The 14,932-nt window shown below is 51.7% G+C and overlaps 1 pseudogene; it reads right to left on the bottom strand.

Annotated features, from left to right (window-relative positions):
• Positions 1 to 265: 265 nt before the first annotated feature.
• On the bottom strand, positions 266 to 6,512 carry LOC147081963 (uncharacterized; annotated as a pseudogene).
• Between the last annotated feature and the right edge of the window lie 8,420 nt (positions 6,513 to 14,932).

Here is a 14,932-nt window from a genome sequence, read left to right as displayed (position 1 = left end):
CAGGAAATGGGATTGTTTGGACCTGTCTGATGACCTCCTCCTGAACCCCTGCTGAATGGCCTCGCCTCAGTGCGACAGCACTTTTAAACCACTCCCACGTTTAGAACATTTTACAGGGTCTCAGTGGGAACTCGCAGCTCTCTAAATAGGTTGGACGCTCAGCGAACGGTGACTGTCCGGTGTGAACTCGCTGGTGTCCGAGCAGGCTGGACGACTGAGTTTATCCCTTCCTGCACTGGGAGCAGGTGAACAGCCTCTCTCCATTTCAAAGTGGCTGCTGTTTCAGTTGGCTGGAGGACTGAATCAATCCTGTGCCACCTGTGAACGGTCTCTCCTTGGTGTGAACTTGCTGGTGTCTCAGCAGGTGAAAGGACCGAGTGAATCCCTTCCCACACGCGGAGCAGGTGAACGCCCTCTCCCCAGTGTGAACTCGCTGGTGTATCAGCAGGAGGGTAGACTGAGCGAATCCCTTCCCACACACGGAGCAGGTGAACGGCCTCTTTCCATTGTGAATTCTCTGGTGTACCAGCAGATTCGAGGACTCAGCGAATCCCTTCCCACACATGGAGCAGGTGAACGGACTCTTCCCGGTGTGTACTCTCTGTTGGGTCTGCAGGCTGAACGAATGAGCGAATCCCTTCCCGCACACGGAGCAGGTGAACGGCCTCTCCCCGGTGTGAACTCGCTGATGCGTCAGCAGGTCCGCGGAGTTCACAAACCTCTTGTGGCAGTGAGAGCAGCTGTACGGTCTCTAGTGTGCAGCCGCTGGTGCTTCATCAGATACTGGGAGCGTTTAAAGCTCTTCCCACAGTCTGAACATTTAAATGGCCTCTCGTCAGAGTGAATTCGCTGATGTCCCAGCAGGTTGGACAAACACGTGAAATCCTTCCCACACACGGAGCAGGTGAACGGCCTCTCCCCGGTGTGAACTCGCTGGTGCATCAGCAGGAGGGTAGACTGAGCGAATCCCTTCCCGCACACGGAGCAGGTGAATGGCCTCTCCCCAGTGTGAATTCTCTGGTGTACCAGCAGATTCAAGGACTCAGCGAGTCCCTTCCCACACACTGAGCAGATGAACGGACTCTTCCCGGTGTGTACTCTCCGGTGGCTCCGTAGGCTGAACGAATGAGCGAATCCCTTCCTGCACACGGAGCAGCTGAACGGCCTCGCCCCGGAGTGAACTCGCTGATGCGTCAGCAGGTCCACGGAGTTCACAAACCTCTTGTGGCAGTGAGAGCAGCCGTACGGTCTCTCTCCAGTGTGCAGCCGCTGGTGCTTCATCAGATACTGGGAGCATTTAAAGCTCTTTCCACAGTCTGAACATTTAAATGGCCTCTCGTCAGAGTGAACTCGCTGGTTTGTCTGCAGGTTGGACAAATACGTGAAGTCCTTCCCACACTCGGGGCAGGTGAACGGCCTCTCCCCGGTGTGAATTCACTGGTGTGTCCGCAGATTGGAGGACTGAGCGAATCCCTTCCCACACACAGAGCAGATGAATGGCCTCTCCCCGGTGTGAACTCGCTGGTGTGTCCGCAGGTTGGAGGACTGAGCGAATCCTTTCCCACACACAGGGCAGATGAATGGCCTCTCCCTGGTGTGAACTCGCTGGTGTGTCCGCAGGTTGGAGGACTGAGCGAATCCCTTCCCACACACGGGGCAGGGGAACGGTCTCTCCCCGGTGCGAACTCGCTGGTGTGTCCACAGGTTGGAGGACTGAGCGAATCCCTTCCCACACACGGAGCAGGTGAACGGGCTCTCCCCGGTGTAAGCCCGCCGATCAGCTTCCAGCGCATATGGGTGAAGGTATCCCTTCCCGCAGTCCTCGCATTTATGCAGTCGGTTCCTAATGTGAGTGCACTTGTGGCTAGTCAGCTGGGTGAGCCTCTTCCCACAGTCCTCACATTCATACCGTCTCTCTCCAGTGTGCCTGCCCTTGGGGCCCTGCAGGTTGGGCAATCGGCTGAATCCACGTCCACACATGCAACATGTGTACAATTTGTGCACGCTGCGATCGCTACGCTCCTCTTCCATGTGCAAAGGTTGATGAAATTCAGGTCCTGATGAATCGAGCTGTTTGGTCTGAGCTTCCTGTCTGTAAATGCTCCACTTTTAAACCCAGTAAAAGGAGTGTAGAAAGGGGTAAGAGGGAGAATGTTGTCTCATGTCGCCCTTTCCCAGCCCAGCGGCAGTGAAGCTGATTTTCAGGCCCCAGCTGCTGTACAGGTGGGTTGATAGGATCAACAGTAATGGCGGCTGCAATCCCCACAAGCCCCCGCGCTCCAGAAAGCGCTCCGACCGTCGTGCTGAGTTGTGGCTGACCCCGCGCATGCGCCCCATGGCCCCACCCTCTCCTGCTCCACAGGCGCCTGGCCCGCAGCGCGCATGCTCAGCACACACCCCGCCTGAGAGTCCGGATCACCGGCGGAAAGTGAGTTTTATGAGTTTTCTTTTATATATAGCGGAGAGAAGCGCGGGCGGGGAGATAAATAAAAAGAAAATACAAACCGCACCGTCCCAGCGCCCTCCTGGCACCGAGCGGAGCGGATTGAGCGGCCGCAGCCCCTTGTCTTCTGCAGGGAGCCGGACTGGGGCACGTCATCAACTCCACGGCGGTGACTGACGGGAGCTCCGACCAATAGGGAGACAGCAGGCAGAGCTTGGAGGACTGAGGTGGCGGCGGGTCCTCCAACCAATCGGGGTGTCCGAGGGGCGGGACCTCCGCCGCCTGCTTCTCCCGCTGCTGAGACAAGTGGAATGTGACAACGTGGACCACTTTCCATACCTCGGGAGCCTACTGTCAACAAGGGCAGAGGTCGACGACGAAGTCCAGCACCGCCTTCAGTGTGCCAGTGCAGCCTTCGATCGCCTGAGGAAGAGTGTGTTTCAAGACCAGGACCTCAAACCCGGCTCTAAGCTCATGGTCTACAGAGCAGCAGTGATACCCGCCCTGCTGTATGCCTCAGAGACATGGACCATGCACAGCAGGCACCTCAAAGCACTGGAGAGGTACCACCAACGCTACCTCCGCAAGGTCCTGCAAATCCATTGGCAGGATAGGCGCACCAACGTCAGTGTTGTTGCTCAGGCCAACATCCCCAGCATTGAAGCTCTGACCACGCTCAATCAGCTCCGATGGACGGGTCACATTGTCCGCATGCCCGATACGAGACACCCAAAACAAGCGCTCTACTCGGAGCTCCGGCACGGCAAGAGAGCCCCAGGTGGGCAGAGGAAACGCTTCAAGGACACCCTCAAAGCCTCCTTGAAAAAGTGCAACATCCCCACCGACACCTGGGAATCCCTGGCCCAAGACCGCACGAAGTGGAGGAGAAGCATCCAGGAAGGCGCCGAACACCTCGAGTCTCTTCGCCGGGAGCAAGCGGAAGCCAAGCGCAGGCATCGGAAGGAGCGCACGTCAACCCAAGCACCCCACCCACCCGCCCCTTCAACCACCGTCTGCCCCACCTGTGACAGGGACTGTAGGTCCTGCATTGGACTCATCAGTCACCTGGGAACTCATTTTTAATGTGGAAGCAAGTCATCTGCAGTTTTGAGGGACTGCCTAAGAGTGCAGCAGAGGGCGCTCTTCTGAGTTTGGGGCTCAGGCATGTTAGTGGAGCAGTGCAGAGGGAACTTTACTCTGCACTGGGCTTTACTCCCTCAGCACTGCACTGGAGGGGCAGCACAGAGTTTTAGACTCCAGTCTCTGGAGTGGGACTTCAACCCACAACCTTCTGACTCAGAGGAGAGAGTGCTGCAGCCTGAGCCACGGCTGACACTCTGTATCTAACCCGTGATGTACCTGCCCTGGGAGTGTTTGATGGGACAGTGTAGAGGAGCTTTACTCTGTATCTAACCCGTGCTGCACCTGCCCTGGGAGTGTTTGATGGGACAGTGTAGAGGGAGCTTTACTCTGTATCTAACCCGTGCTGTACCTGCCCTGGGAGTGTTTGACGGGACAGTGTAGAGGGAGCTTTACTCTGTATCTAACCCGTGCTGTACCTGCCCTGGGAGTGTTTGATGAGACAGTGTAGAGGGAGCTTTACTCTGTATCTAACCCGCGCTGTACCTGCCCTGGGAGTGTTTGATGGGACAGTGTAGAGGGAGCTTTACTCTGTATCTAACCCGTGCTGTACCTGCCCTGGGGTTTTTGATGGGACAGTGTAGAGGGAGCTTTACTCTGTATCTAACCCGTGCTGTACCTGCCCTGGGAGTGTTTGATGGGACAGTGTAGAGGGAGCTTTACTCTGTATCTAACCCGTGCTGTACCTACCCTGGGAGTGTTTGACGGGACAGTGTAGAGGGAGCTTTACTCTGTATCTAACCCGTGCTGTACCTGCCCTGGGAGTGTTTGATGGGGCAGTGTAGAGGGAGCTTTACTCTGTATCTAACCCGTGCTGTACCTGCCCTGGGGTTTTTGATGGGACAGTGTAGAGGGAGCTTTACTCTGTATCTAACCCGTGCTGTACCTGCCCTGGGAGTGTTTGATGGGACAGTGTAGAGGGAGCTTTAATCTGTATCTAACCTATGCTGTACCTGCCCTGGGAGTGTTTGATGTTGACACCAGGTGCTGAGAATGTTAAAGTGTTCCATTCCCCCACAATGACATCCAGAACCTCGATGGTAATAAAACACACAAAGTAACAGAAGCTTCTCTCCAGGACACAGATATTGAGAGGACCGGGAATGTCTGTAACAAGCCATCAATTAACTCTCGTCTTATCTTAGAAACAAGGACTCAATCGACTGTGTGTTTCAAACAAAGCTGATTTATTGATACAGAATATTAAAACCCCAATAACTGGGCTGGATTTTAACATCCACAAAATATAAGATGGCCACTAATAAATCCAGCAGGGAATTCAGGGGAAACTTGTTTACCCAGAGAGTGGTGAGAATGTGGAACTCGCCACTACAAAGAGTAGTTGAGGCTAAAAGTACAGATGCATTTAAGGGGAAGCCACTTGAGTGTGAAAGGAATAGGAGGATATGTTGATGGGGTTAATTGAAGTAGGGTGGGTGTGGGGCATAAACACTGGCATGGACCAGTTGGGCCGAATGGCCTGTTTCTGTGCTGTACATTCGATGGAACACCATGAACAGTCAATCGAAGGGAATCATCAGCACAACAGTCCTAAAGATTAAACAGCAGTCCAAGAATTTATAAAACATTCAAACATTCCACGTTCATGTCACCCCAGATGTCTACAGGGCCCTGTGCTACAGAACAGTGTGAACTCGCTGGTGTTTCAGCAGATTAGAGGACCGAGTGAATCCCTTCCCACACACGGAGCAGGTGAACGGCCTCTCCCCAGTGTGAACTCGCTTGTGTGTCAGCAGATTGGTTGACTGAGTGAATCCCTTCCCACACACAGAGCAGGTGAATGGCCTCTCCCCAGTGTGAACTCGCTGGTGTTCGAGCAGAGTCGAGGACTGAATAAATCCCTTCCCACACACGGAACAGGTGAACGGCCTCTCCCCAGTGTGAACTCGCTGGTGTTCGAGCAGAGTCGAGGACTGAATGAATCCCTTCCCACACACGGAACAGGTGAATGGCCTCTCCCCAGTGTGAACTCGCTGGTGTGTCAGTAGGTGGGATGACTGAGTGAATCCCTTCCCACACACGGAGCAGGTGAATGGCCTCTCCCCAGTGTGAACTCGCTTGTGTCTCAGTAGATTGGATGAATGAGTGAATCCCTTCCCACACACGGAACAGGTGAACGGCCTCTCCCCAGTGTGAACTCGCTGGTGTTGGAGCAGAGTCGAGGACTGAATGAATCCCTTCCCACACACAGAACAGGTGAATGGCCTCTTTCCTGCTACCTCCAGCTGGTGTCCCTTCAGCTCCTGGGACCTTTTAATGTTTTTCCCACAGTCGGAATGTTTCACCGGCCTCTCCCCAGTGTGAACTCGCTGGTGGGCCAGCAGATTCGAGGACCGAGTGAATCTCTTCCCACACACGGAGCAGGTGAACAGAATCTCTCCTGCTCTCTCCAGCTGGTGTCTCTTCAGATCCTGGGACCTTTTAAATCTCTTCCCACAGTCAGAACATTTAATGTGAACAAGCTGGTGTCTCAGGAGGGTGGCAGAATGAGAGAATCGCTTCAAAAACACGGAGCAGGTCAACGGTCTCTCATCAGTGTGGACAAGCTGGTGTCTCAGCAGCACAGAGGGTGCAATTAATCCCTGCCCACACACGGAGCGGGTTAAAGGTCTCTCCCTAGTGTGAATTTGCTGGTGTATCATCGTAGCGGATGGCTGAATGAATCCCTTCCGGAACAGCTAAACGTTCTCTCCCCAGTGTGTAGCCACTGGTGTCACTTTAGCTACTCGTATATTTTGGAGCTCTTTCCACACTCAGAACATTTAAAAGGTCTCTCATCAGTGTGAACTCGCTGGTGTATCAGCAGATTGGAGGAGCGACTGAATCAGGTCCTGATGAATCGAGCGACTCTGTCAGATCTTGAGGTGATGTCTGGTCTGAGCTTCCTGTCTGTAAATGCTCCACTTCTAAAACCCTGTAAAAGGAGTGTAGAAAGGGGTAAGAGGGAGAATGTTGTCTCATGTCCCCCTTTCCCAGCCCAGGGGCGGTGAAGCTGATCTTCAGGCCCCAGCTGCTGCACAGGTTGGTTGCAAGGATCAACAGTAATGGCGGCTGCAACCCCCACAAACCCCCGCGCTCCAGAAAGCACTCCGGCCGCCGCGCTGAGTTGTGGCTGACACCGCGCATGCGCCCCATGGCCCACCCTCTCCTGCTCCACAGGCGCCCGGCCCGCACCGCGCATGCTCAGCACACACCCCCTGGGCCCCTGTCAATCATCCTCCCCCGTGCCTGCGCGCTGGGCCCCTGAGCTCCAGGCTGCCGCGCGGGGCTTTCTTTGTAAAGTCGGTGTTGGTTAAGAGCCACAATCAGTGAGGGAAACATAGAAGATAGGAGCAGGAGTAGGCCATTCGGCCCCTCGAGCCTGCTCCGCCATTCAATGAGATCATGGCTGATCATCCAAATTCAGTACCCTGTCCCTGTCTTCTCCCCATATCCCTTGATCCCTTTAGCCTTAAGAAATATATCCAACTCCTTCTTGAATATATTTAATGAATTGGCCTCCACTGCTTTCTGTGGTAGAGAATTCCACAGGTTCACCACTCTCTGGGTGAAGAAATTCCTCCTCATCTCTGTCATAAATGGCTTACCCCTTATCCTTAGACTGTGACCCCTGGTTCTGGACTCCTCGACCATCGGGAACATCCTTCCTGCATCTAGTCTGTCTAGTCTTGTTAGAATTTTATAAGTTTCAATGAGATCCCCTCTCATTCTTCTAAACTCCAGCGAGTATAAGCCTAATCGACCCAATCTCTCCTCATACATCATTCCTGCCATCCCAGGTATCAGCCTGGTGAATCTTCGCTGCACTCCCTCCAAGGCAAGAACATCCTTCCTCAGATAAGGCGACCAAAACTGCACACAATACTCAAGATGTGGTCTCACCAAGGCCCTGTACAACTGCAGCAAGACATCCTTGTTCCTGTACACAAACCCTCTCACTACGAAGGCCAACATACCATTTGCCTACTTAACCGCCTGCTGCACCTGCATGCTTACCTTCAGCGACTGGTGCACAAGGACACCCAGGTCTCGTTGCACTTCCCCTTCTCCCAATCTATTGCCATTCTGATAATCTGCCTTCCTGTTTTTGACACCAAAGTGGATAACCTCGCATTTATCCACGTTATATTGCATCTGCCATGCTTCTGCCCAATTACCCAACCTGTCCAAATCATACTGGAGTTTCTCGGCATCCTCCTCACAGCAGACACGCCCACCCAGCTTTGTGTCGTCTGCAAACTTGGAGTTCCGTCGTCTAGATCATTAATTTATATTGTGAATAGCTGGGGTCCAAGGACCGATCCCTGCAGTACCCCAGTAGTCACTGCCTGCCACTCGGAAAAAGACCCATTTATTCCAGCTCTTTGCTTCTGTCTGCCAACCAGTTCTCTATCCAAGTCAATACCTTGCCCCCAATCCCATGTGCCTTAACTTTACATGCTAATCTCTTATGCGGGACCTTATCGAAAGCCTTCTGAAAGTCCAAATACACCACATCCACTGGTGCTCCCTTATCTATTCTACCAGTTATATCCTAAAAAAATTCCAGTAGATTAGTCAAGCACGATTTACCTTTTGTAAATCCATGTTGACTTTGTCCAATCCTGTCACTGTTTTCCAAGTTCTCTGCTATTACATCCTTTATAATGGACTCTAGCATTTTCCCCACTGCCGATGTCAGGCTTACCAGTCTATAATTCCCCGTTTTCTCTCTTCCACCTTTTTTGAATAGTGGGGTAACATTAGCTACCCTCCAATCCATGGGTACTGTTCCAGAGTCTATCGAATTTTGGAAGATGACCAGCAATGCATTTACTATATCGATATCTATCTACAGGAAACTTTCATTTATCCGGTGGTTAAATGTCCGGAAGGCTCTATCTACCGGCAAAATTCAGGAGCCGTTTCCTATAAGTTTTTTTACTTCTCGTTGCTTTTTTTTTTCGCAGTCAGGCTCTGCAAGGTCATGCTGAAGCTGTTGCTTAGCTACAGAGACGCTTGCAAGCTACGGCCGACTGTTTAGAAGCTGTCGCTAAGCAACAGGGATTGTTGCTAAATACAGAGCTCAAAAGCTCTGTATGTTTTAACATTAGCGCTGGTTTGTCCGGCAGTTTTGATGGGACGGCAACAGGTCAGTCCCGTCGGTGCCGGATACCTCAAAGTTTCCTGTATCTATCTAACTAAAAAAGCAGTGGCCCCAGCACCGACCCTTGGGGAACACCACTGTCTCCCATCCTCCAGTGGCCCCAGCACCGACCCTTGGGGAACACCACTGTCTCCCATCCTCCAGTGGCCCCAGCACTGACCCTTGGGGAACACCACTGTCTACCATCCTCCAGTGGCCCCAGCACTGACCCTTGGGGAACACCACTGTCTACCATCCTCCAGTGGCCCCAGCACTGACCCTTGGGGAACACCACTGTCTCCCATCCTCCAGTGGCCCCAGCACTGACCCTTGGGGAACACCACTGTCTACCATCCTCCAGTGGCCCCAGCACTGACCCTTGGGGAACACCACTGTCTACCATCCTCCAGTGGCCCCAGCACCGACCCTTGGGGAACACCACTGTCTACCATCCTCCAGTGGCCCCAGCACCGACCCTTGGGGAACACCACTGTCTCCCATCCTCCAGTGGCCCCAGCACTGACCCTTGGGGAACACCACTGTCTACCATCCTCCAGTGGCCCCAGCACTGACCCTTGGGGAACACCACTGTCTACCATCCTCCAGTGGCCCCAGCACCGACCCTTGGGGAACACCACTGTCGACCATCCTCCAGTGGCCCCAGCACTGACCCTTGGGGAACACCACTGTCTACCATCCTCCAGTGGCCCCAGCACCGACCCTTGGGGAACACCACTGTCTACCATCCTCCAGTGGCCCCAGCACCGACCCTTGGGGAACACCACTGTCTACCATCCTCCAGTGGCCCCAGCACCGACCCTTGGGGAGCACCACTGTCTACCATCCTCCAGTGGCCCCAGCACTGACCCTTGGGGAACACCACTGTCTACCATCCTCCAGTCTGAAAAACAGCCATTTACCACAACTCACTGTTTTCTGTCCTTAAGCCAATTCCTTATCCAAGCTGCCACTGACCCACCTATTCCATGAGCCTCAATTTTGTTAACCAGCCTTCTATGTGGTACTTTGTCAGACGCCTTCCTAAAATCCATGTGGACAACATCCATTGCATTCCCTTCATCGATCCTGCCTGTTACTTCATCAAAAAATTCAATTTGGTTAGTCTGTCACTTTAATCTCCTCAACATTGGGAGACCAAACGCAGATTGGGCGACCGCTTTGCAGATCACCTCCGTTCAGTCGGTAAGGGTGACCCCGAGCTTCCGGTCGCCTGTCACTAATTCTCCGCTCTGCTCCCACTCTGGCCTCTCTGTCCTCGCCCTCTTACACTGTTCCAGTGAAGCTCAATGTAAGCTCGAGGAACAGCACCTCATCTTTCGATTAGGCACTTTACAGCCTTCTGGACTCAACATCGAGTTCAACAATTTCAGACCATAACCTCAGCCCCGATCTCTTTCTTTCATTTTTTGTCTCTCTCTCACATGGCAGCTGCCATTTCCGTTTACACTTCATCTCGTGTCATCTTTTGTTTCTGAACTTGTCCCATTAAGGAAGTGATAGCAGGGCATTTAGAAAATCATAATATAGTCAAGCAGAGTCAGCATGGTTTTATGAAAGGGAAATCAGGTTTGACAAATTTGCTGGAGCTCTTTGAGGATGTAACGAGCAGGGTGGATAAAGGGGAACCAGTGGATGTGGTGTATTTGGATTTCCAGAAGGCATTCGATAAGGTGCCACATAAAAGGTTACTGCACAAGATAAGAGCTCACGGGGTTGGGGGTAATATATTAGCATGGATAGAGGATTGGCTAACTTACAGAAAACAGAGAGTCGGGATAAATGGGTAATTTTTCAGGTTGGCAAACTGTAACTAGTGGGGTGCCACAGGGATCAGTGCTGGGGTCTACATAAGAACATAAGAAATAGGAGCAGGAGTAGGCCAATCGGCCCCTCGAGCCTGCTCCGCCATTCAATAAGATCATGGCTGATCTGATCCTAACCGCCAATCTACTATCACAGAACCATCTCCTGAATCTAACAGAATTAGACACACGAAATAGGAGCAGGATCAGGCTACACGGCCCCTGGGCCCGCTCCGCTACCCACAGGGCCATGACCGATCCGAACCTAGACTCATGTCCAAATTTCTGCCCGCTCCCCGTAACCCTTAATTCCCTTTACTTCTAGGAAACTGTCTATTTCTGTTTTAAATTTATGTAATGATGTAGCTTCTACAGCTTTTTGGGGCAGCATATTCCATGGACCTACCACCCTCTGAGTGAAGTAGTTCCTCCTCATCTCAATTTTGAAAGAGCAGCCCCTTATTCTAAGACTATGCCCCCTAGTTCTAGTTTCACCCATCATCGGGAACATCCTCCCCGCATCCACCCGATCCAACCTCTTCACAATCTTACATGTTTTAATAAGATCGCCTCTCATTCTTCTGAACTCCAATGAGTAGAGTCCCAATCTACTCAACCTCTCCTCATATGTCCATCCCCTCATCCCCGGGATTAACCGAGTGAACCTTCTTTGTACTGACTCGAGAGCAAGTATGTCTTTTCTTAAGTATGGACACCAAAACTGTATGCAGTATTCCAGGTGTGGTCTCACCAATACCTTGTACAACTGAAGCAATACCTCCCTATTTTTATATTCTATCCCCCTAGCAATGAAAGCCAACATTCCATTGGCCTTCTTAATCACTTGCTGCACCTGCATACTAACCTTTTGAGTTTCGTGCACCAGGACCCCCAGATCCCTTTGTACTTCAGTACTTTCCAGTTTCTTGCCATTAAGATAATAACTTGCTCTACGATTTTTCCTGCCAAAGTGCATAACCTCACACTTTCCAGTATTGTATTCCATCTGCCAAATCTCTGCCCACTTACTTAGCCTGTCTTTGTCCCCTTGCAGGTTTTTTATGTCCTCCTCACTCACTACTTTCCATCCCATCTTAGTATCATCTGCAAACTTTGATATGTTACACTATTTGTCAACTATTTACAATTTATATTAATGACTTGGATGAAGGGACCGAGTGTACTGTAGCCAAATTTGCTGACGATACAAAGATAGGTGGGAAAGTAAGTTGTGAGGAGGACACAGAGTCTGCAAAGGGATATAGATCGGTTAAGTGAGTGGACAAAAATTTGGCAGATGGAGTATAATGTGGGAAAATGTGAGGTTCTCCACTTTGGTAGGAAAAATAGGAAAGCAAATTGTTATTAAATGGAGAGAGACTACAGAACGCTGCGGTACAGAGGGATCTGGGGGTCCTCGTACATGAAACACAAACAGTTAACATGCAGGTACAGCAAGTAATTAGGAAGGCAAATGGAACGTTGGCCTTTATTACAGGGGGATTAAAAGTAGGGAAGTCCTGCTACAACTGTACAGGGCGCTGGTGAGACCACACCGGGAGTACTGCGTACAGTTTTGGTCTCCTTATTTAAGGAGGGATATACTTATATTGGAGGTAGTTCAGAGAAGGTTCACGAGGTTGATTCCTGGGGTGAAGGGGTTGTCTTATGAGGAAAGGTTGGGCAGGTTGGGCCGATACTCATTGGAGTTTAGAAGAATGAGAGGTGATCTTATTGAAACATAAGATTCTGAGGGGGCTCGACAGGGTAGATGCTGAGAGGATGTTTCCCCTCGTGGGGGAATCTAGAACTCGGGGGCATAGTCTCAGAATAAGGGGACGCCCATTTAAGACGGAGGTGAGGAGGAATTTCTTCTCAGAGGGTCGTGAATCTTTGGAATTCTCTACCCCGGAGAGCTGTGGAGGCGGAGTCACTGAATATATTCAAGGCTGAGACAGATGTTTGAACTACAGGGGGGTCGAGGGTCATGGGGAACAGGCAGGAAAGTGGAGGTGAGGCCGAGATCAGATCAGCCATGATCTTATTGAATGGTGGAGCACGGGTTAGATACAGAGTAAAGCTCCCTCTACACTGTCCCATCAAACACTCCCAGGGCAGGTACAGCAGGGATTAGATAGAGTAAAGCTCCCTCTACACTGTCCCATCAAACACTCCCAGGGCAGGTACAGCAGGGATTAGATACAGAGTAAAGCTCCCTCTACACTGTCCCATCAAACACTCCCAGGGCAGGTACAGCATGAGTTAGATACAGAGTAAAGCTCCCTCTACACTGCCCCATCAAACACTCCCAGCGCAGGTACAGTGCAGCTTAGATACAGAGTAAAGCTCCCTCTACACTGTCCCATCAAACACTCCCAGGGCAGGTACAGCACGGGTTAGATACAGAGTGTCAGCCGTGCCTCAGGCGGCAGCACTCTCTCCTCTGAGTCAGAAGGTTGTGGGTTGAGGTCCCACTCCAGAGACTCGAGTCTAAAACTCTGCGCTGCCCCTCCAGTGCAGTGCTGAGGGAGTAAAGCCCAGTGCAGAGTAAAGTTCCCTCTGCACTGCTCCACTAACAGGCCTGAGCCCCAAACTCAGAAGAGCGCCCTCTGCTGCATTCCACTTGTCTCAGCAGCGGGAGAAGCAGGTGGCGTAAGTCCTGCCCCTCGGACACCCCGATTGGTTGCAGGACCCGCCGCCACCTCAGTCCTCCGAGCTCCGCCCGCTATCTCCCTATTGGTCGGAGCTCCTGTCGGTTCACCGCTGTGGAGTTGATGACGTGCCCCAGTCCGGCTCCTTGCAGAAGACAAGGGGCTGCGGCCGCTCAATCCGCTCCGCTCGGTGCCGGGAGGGCGCTGGGACGGTCCGGTTTGTATTTTCTTTTTATTTATCTCCCCGCCCGCGCTTCTCTCCGCTATATAAAAAACCCCTGATAAAACTCACTTTCCGCCGGTGCCCCGGACTCTCGCGGTTTCCCCGGGCCGACCCAGAATGCGAGGCCCTGCGCAGGCGCGGTAGTGGCTCATACTCGGGAGCGGGGCCTGATGGCACATGCGGAGTAGGGGGAGGGGGCGGGGCCTGTTCAGAGCCCGCGCTCACCTTGGAGCGGCGCATGCGGAGTAGGGGGAGGGGGCGGGGCCTGTTCAGAGCCCGCGCTCACCTTGGAGCGGCGCATGCGGAGTACGGGGAGGAGGCGGGGCCTGTTCAGACCCCGCGCTCACCTTGGAGCGGCGCATGCGGAGTAGGGGGAGGGGCCTGTTCAGAGCCCCCGCTCACCTAGGGGAGGAGGCGGGGCCTGTTCAGAGCTCACATCTGTGGAAGTACAGTTTCTCACTTAGACACAAAATGGCTTCCTAGGCATAGAATAAAAACTCAAATGGCCGACAGCATGATTCACTAAAGGCAAGGGGATGAGACATACATACTCCTTATCTGTGACAAGCTTAACAAGGAGCCTCAGTTACCAAACAAACAGCCAAGGACATGATAAGGTAAATATCGGCCCACGGGTCCAGTTGGTACAGTGAGAGAACAGAGGGAACAGAGAGATCCCATAATAAAGGATTAGTTAATCTTATCCCGAGGTATTTCCGTTCGTTATTCTAACGCAGCCCGGAATACGTTGTTTCAATAATTCGCAAGGTCTGTGCCTTTGTAATCAGTTATGATTCAATACTATGTCATGTGGCATAGAAAGCCTGTTTTGCTTTTTACTGTATAAATATGTTACAATTTCTGTATTACTTTGAAGAGGTCTGATGTAGCCCTTGTCTACACAACTCTTCCCTTGCAAGCAAATAAAGCCTGTCTTTAACGATACTTTGTGTTTAAGAGTCTTACTAGGGTGTCGAGACTTCGACAGTTACTTGGAGGTTCCACCGAGATCGCTTGCTGCCTTTCGGTAAGTCACGGACAAGGGCATCGTGAATCTCTAATGACAGATCCTGAATGGCCACAGTGATGCTTTATCACATAAAAGGATTTCTCATTAGATATTAAGTTGGTGTGGTCTGTTTCTTCCGACGGGAGTACTGTGATCTAGTTAAGACTCATGTTTTAGACTTGAGTTGAATCCTGTAACTTTTGCTTCTTTTATTGTTGACCACTGAAAGGAGGAGAATACTGACAACTCAAGTCTTTAAAGAAAAAAGTATCGGGCAAAGAAGGCAAGAGGAAAGTCGACAGGGCTGAGTCCCATAAGGTACCAAGTTAAAACTGCAGTATCAAGGGTGGGTCCCTTGAGCCGGGGCTGAGTCCCGCGGCAGAAAGTATCGTTTGAGAATTGTCACTGTAATTTTTTAAGATCTGTATTATCAGGTTCAGGATTTTTCTCCGTTGAGATACCTTCTACGAGGGTTCAAGCCCCTCGCATTAAAGCAT

Source organism: Somniosus microcephalus, unplaced genomic scaffold, assembly GCF_052327205.1.
Source record: "Somniosus microcephalus isolate GS21.2 unplaced genomic scaffold, FLI_Smic_1.0 scaffold265, whole genome shotgun sequence".
Lineage (NCBI taxonomy): Eukaryota > Metazoa > Chordata > Chondrichthyes > Squaliformes > Somniosidae > Somniosus > Somniosus microcephalus.
The sequence above is the reverse complement of the archived record's forward strand: the minus strand, read 5'-3'. Positions and strand labels throughout refer to the sequence as shown.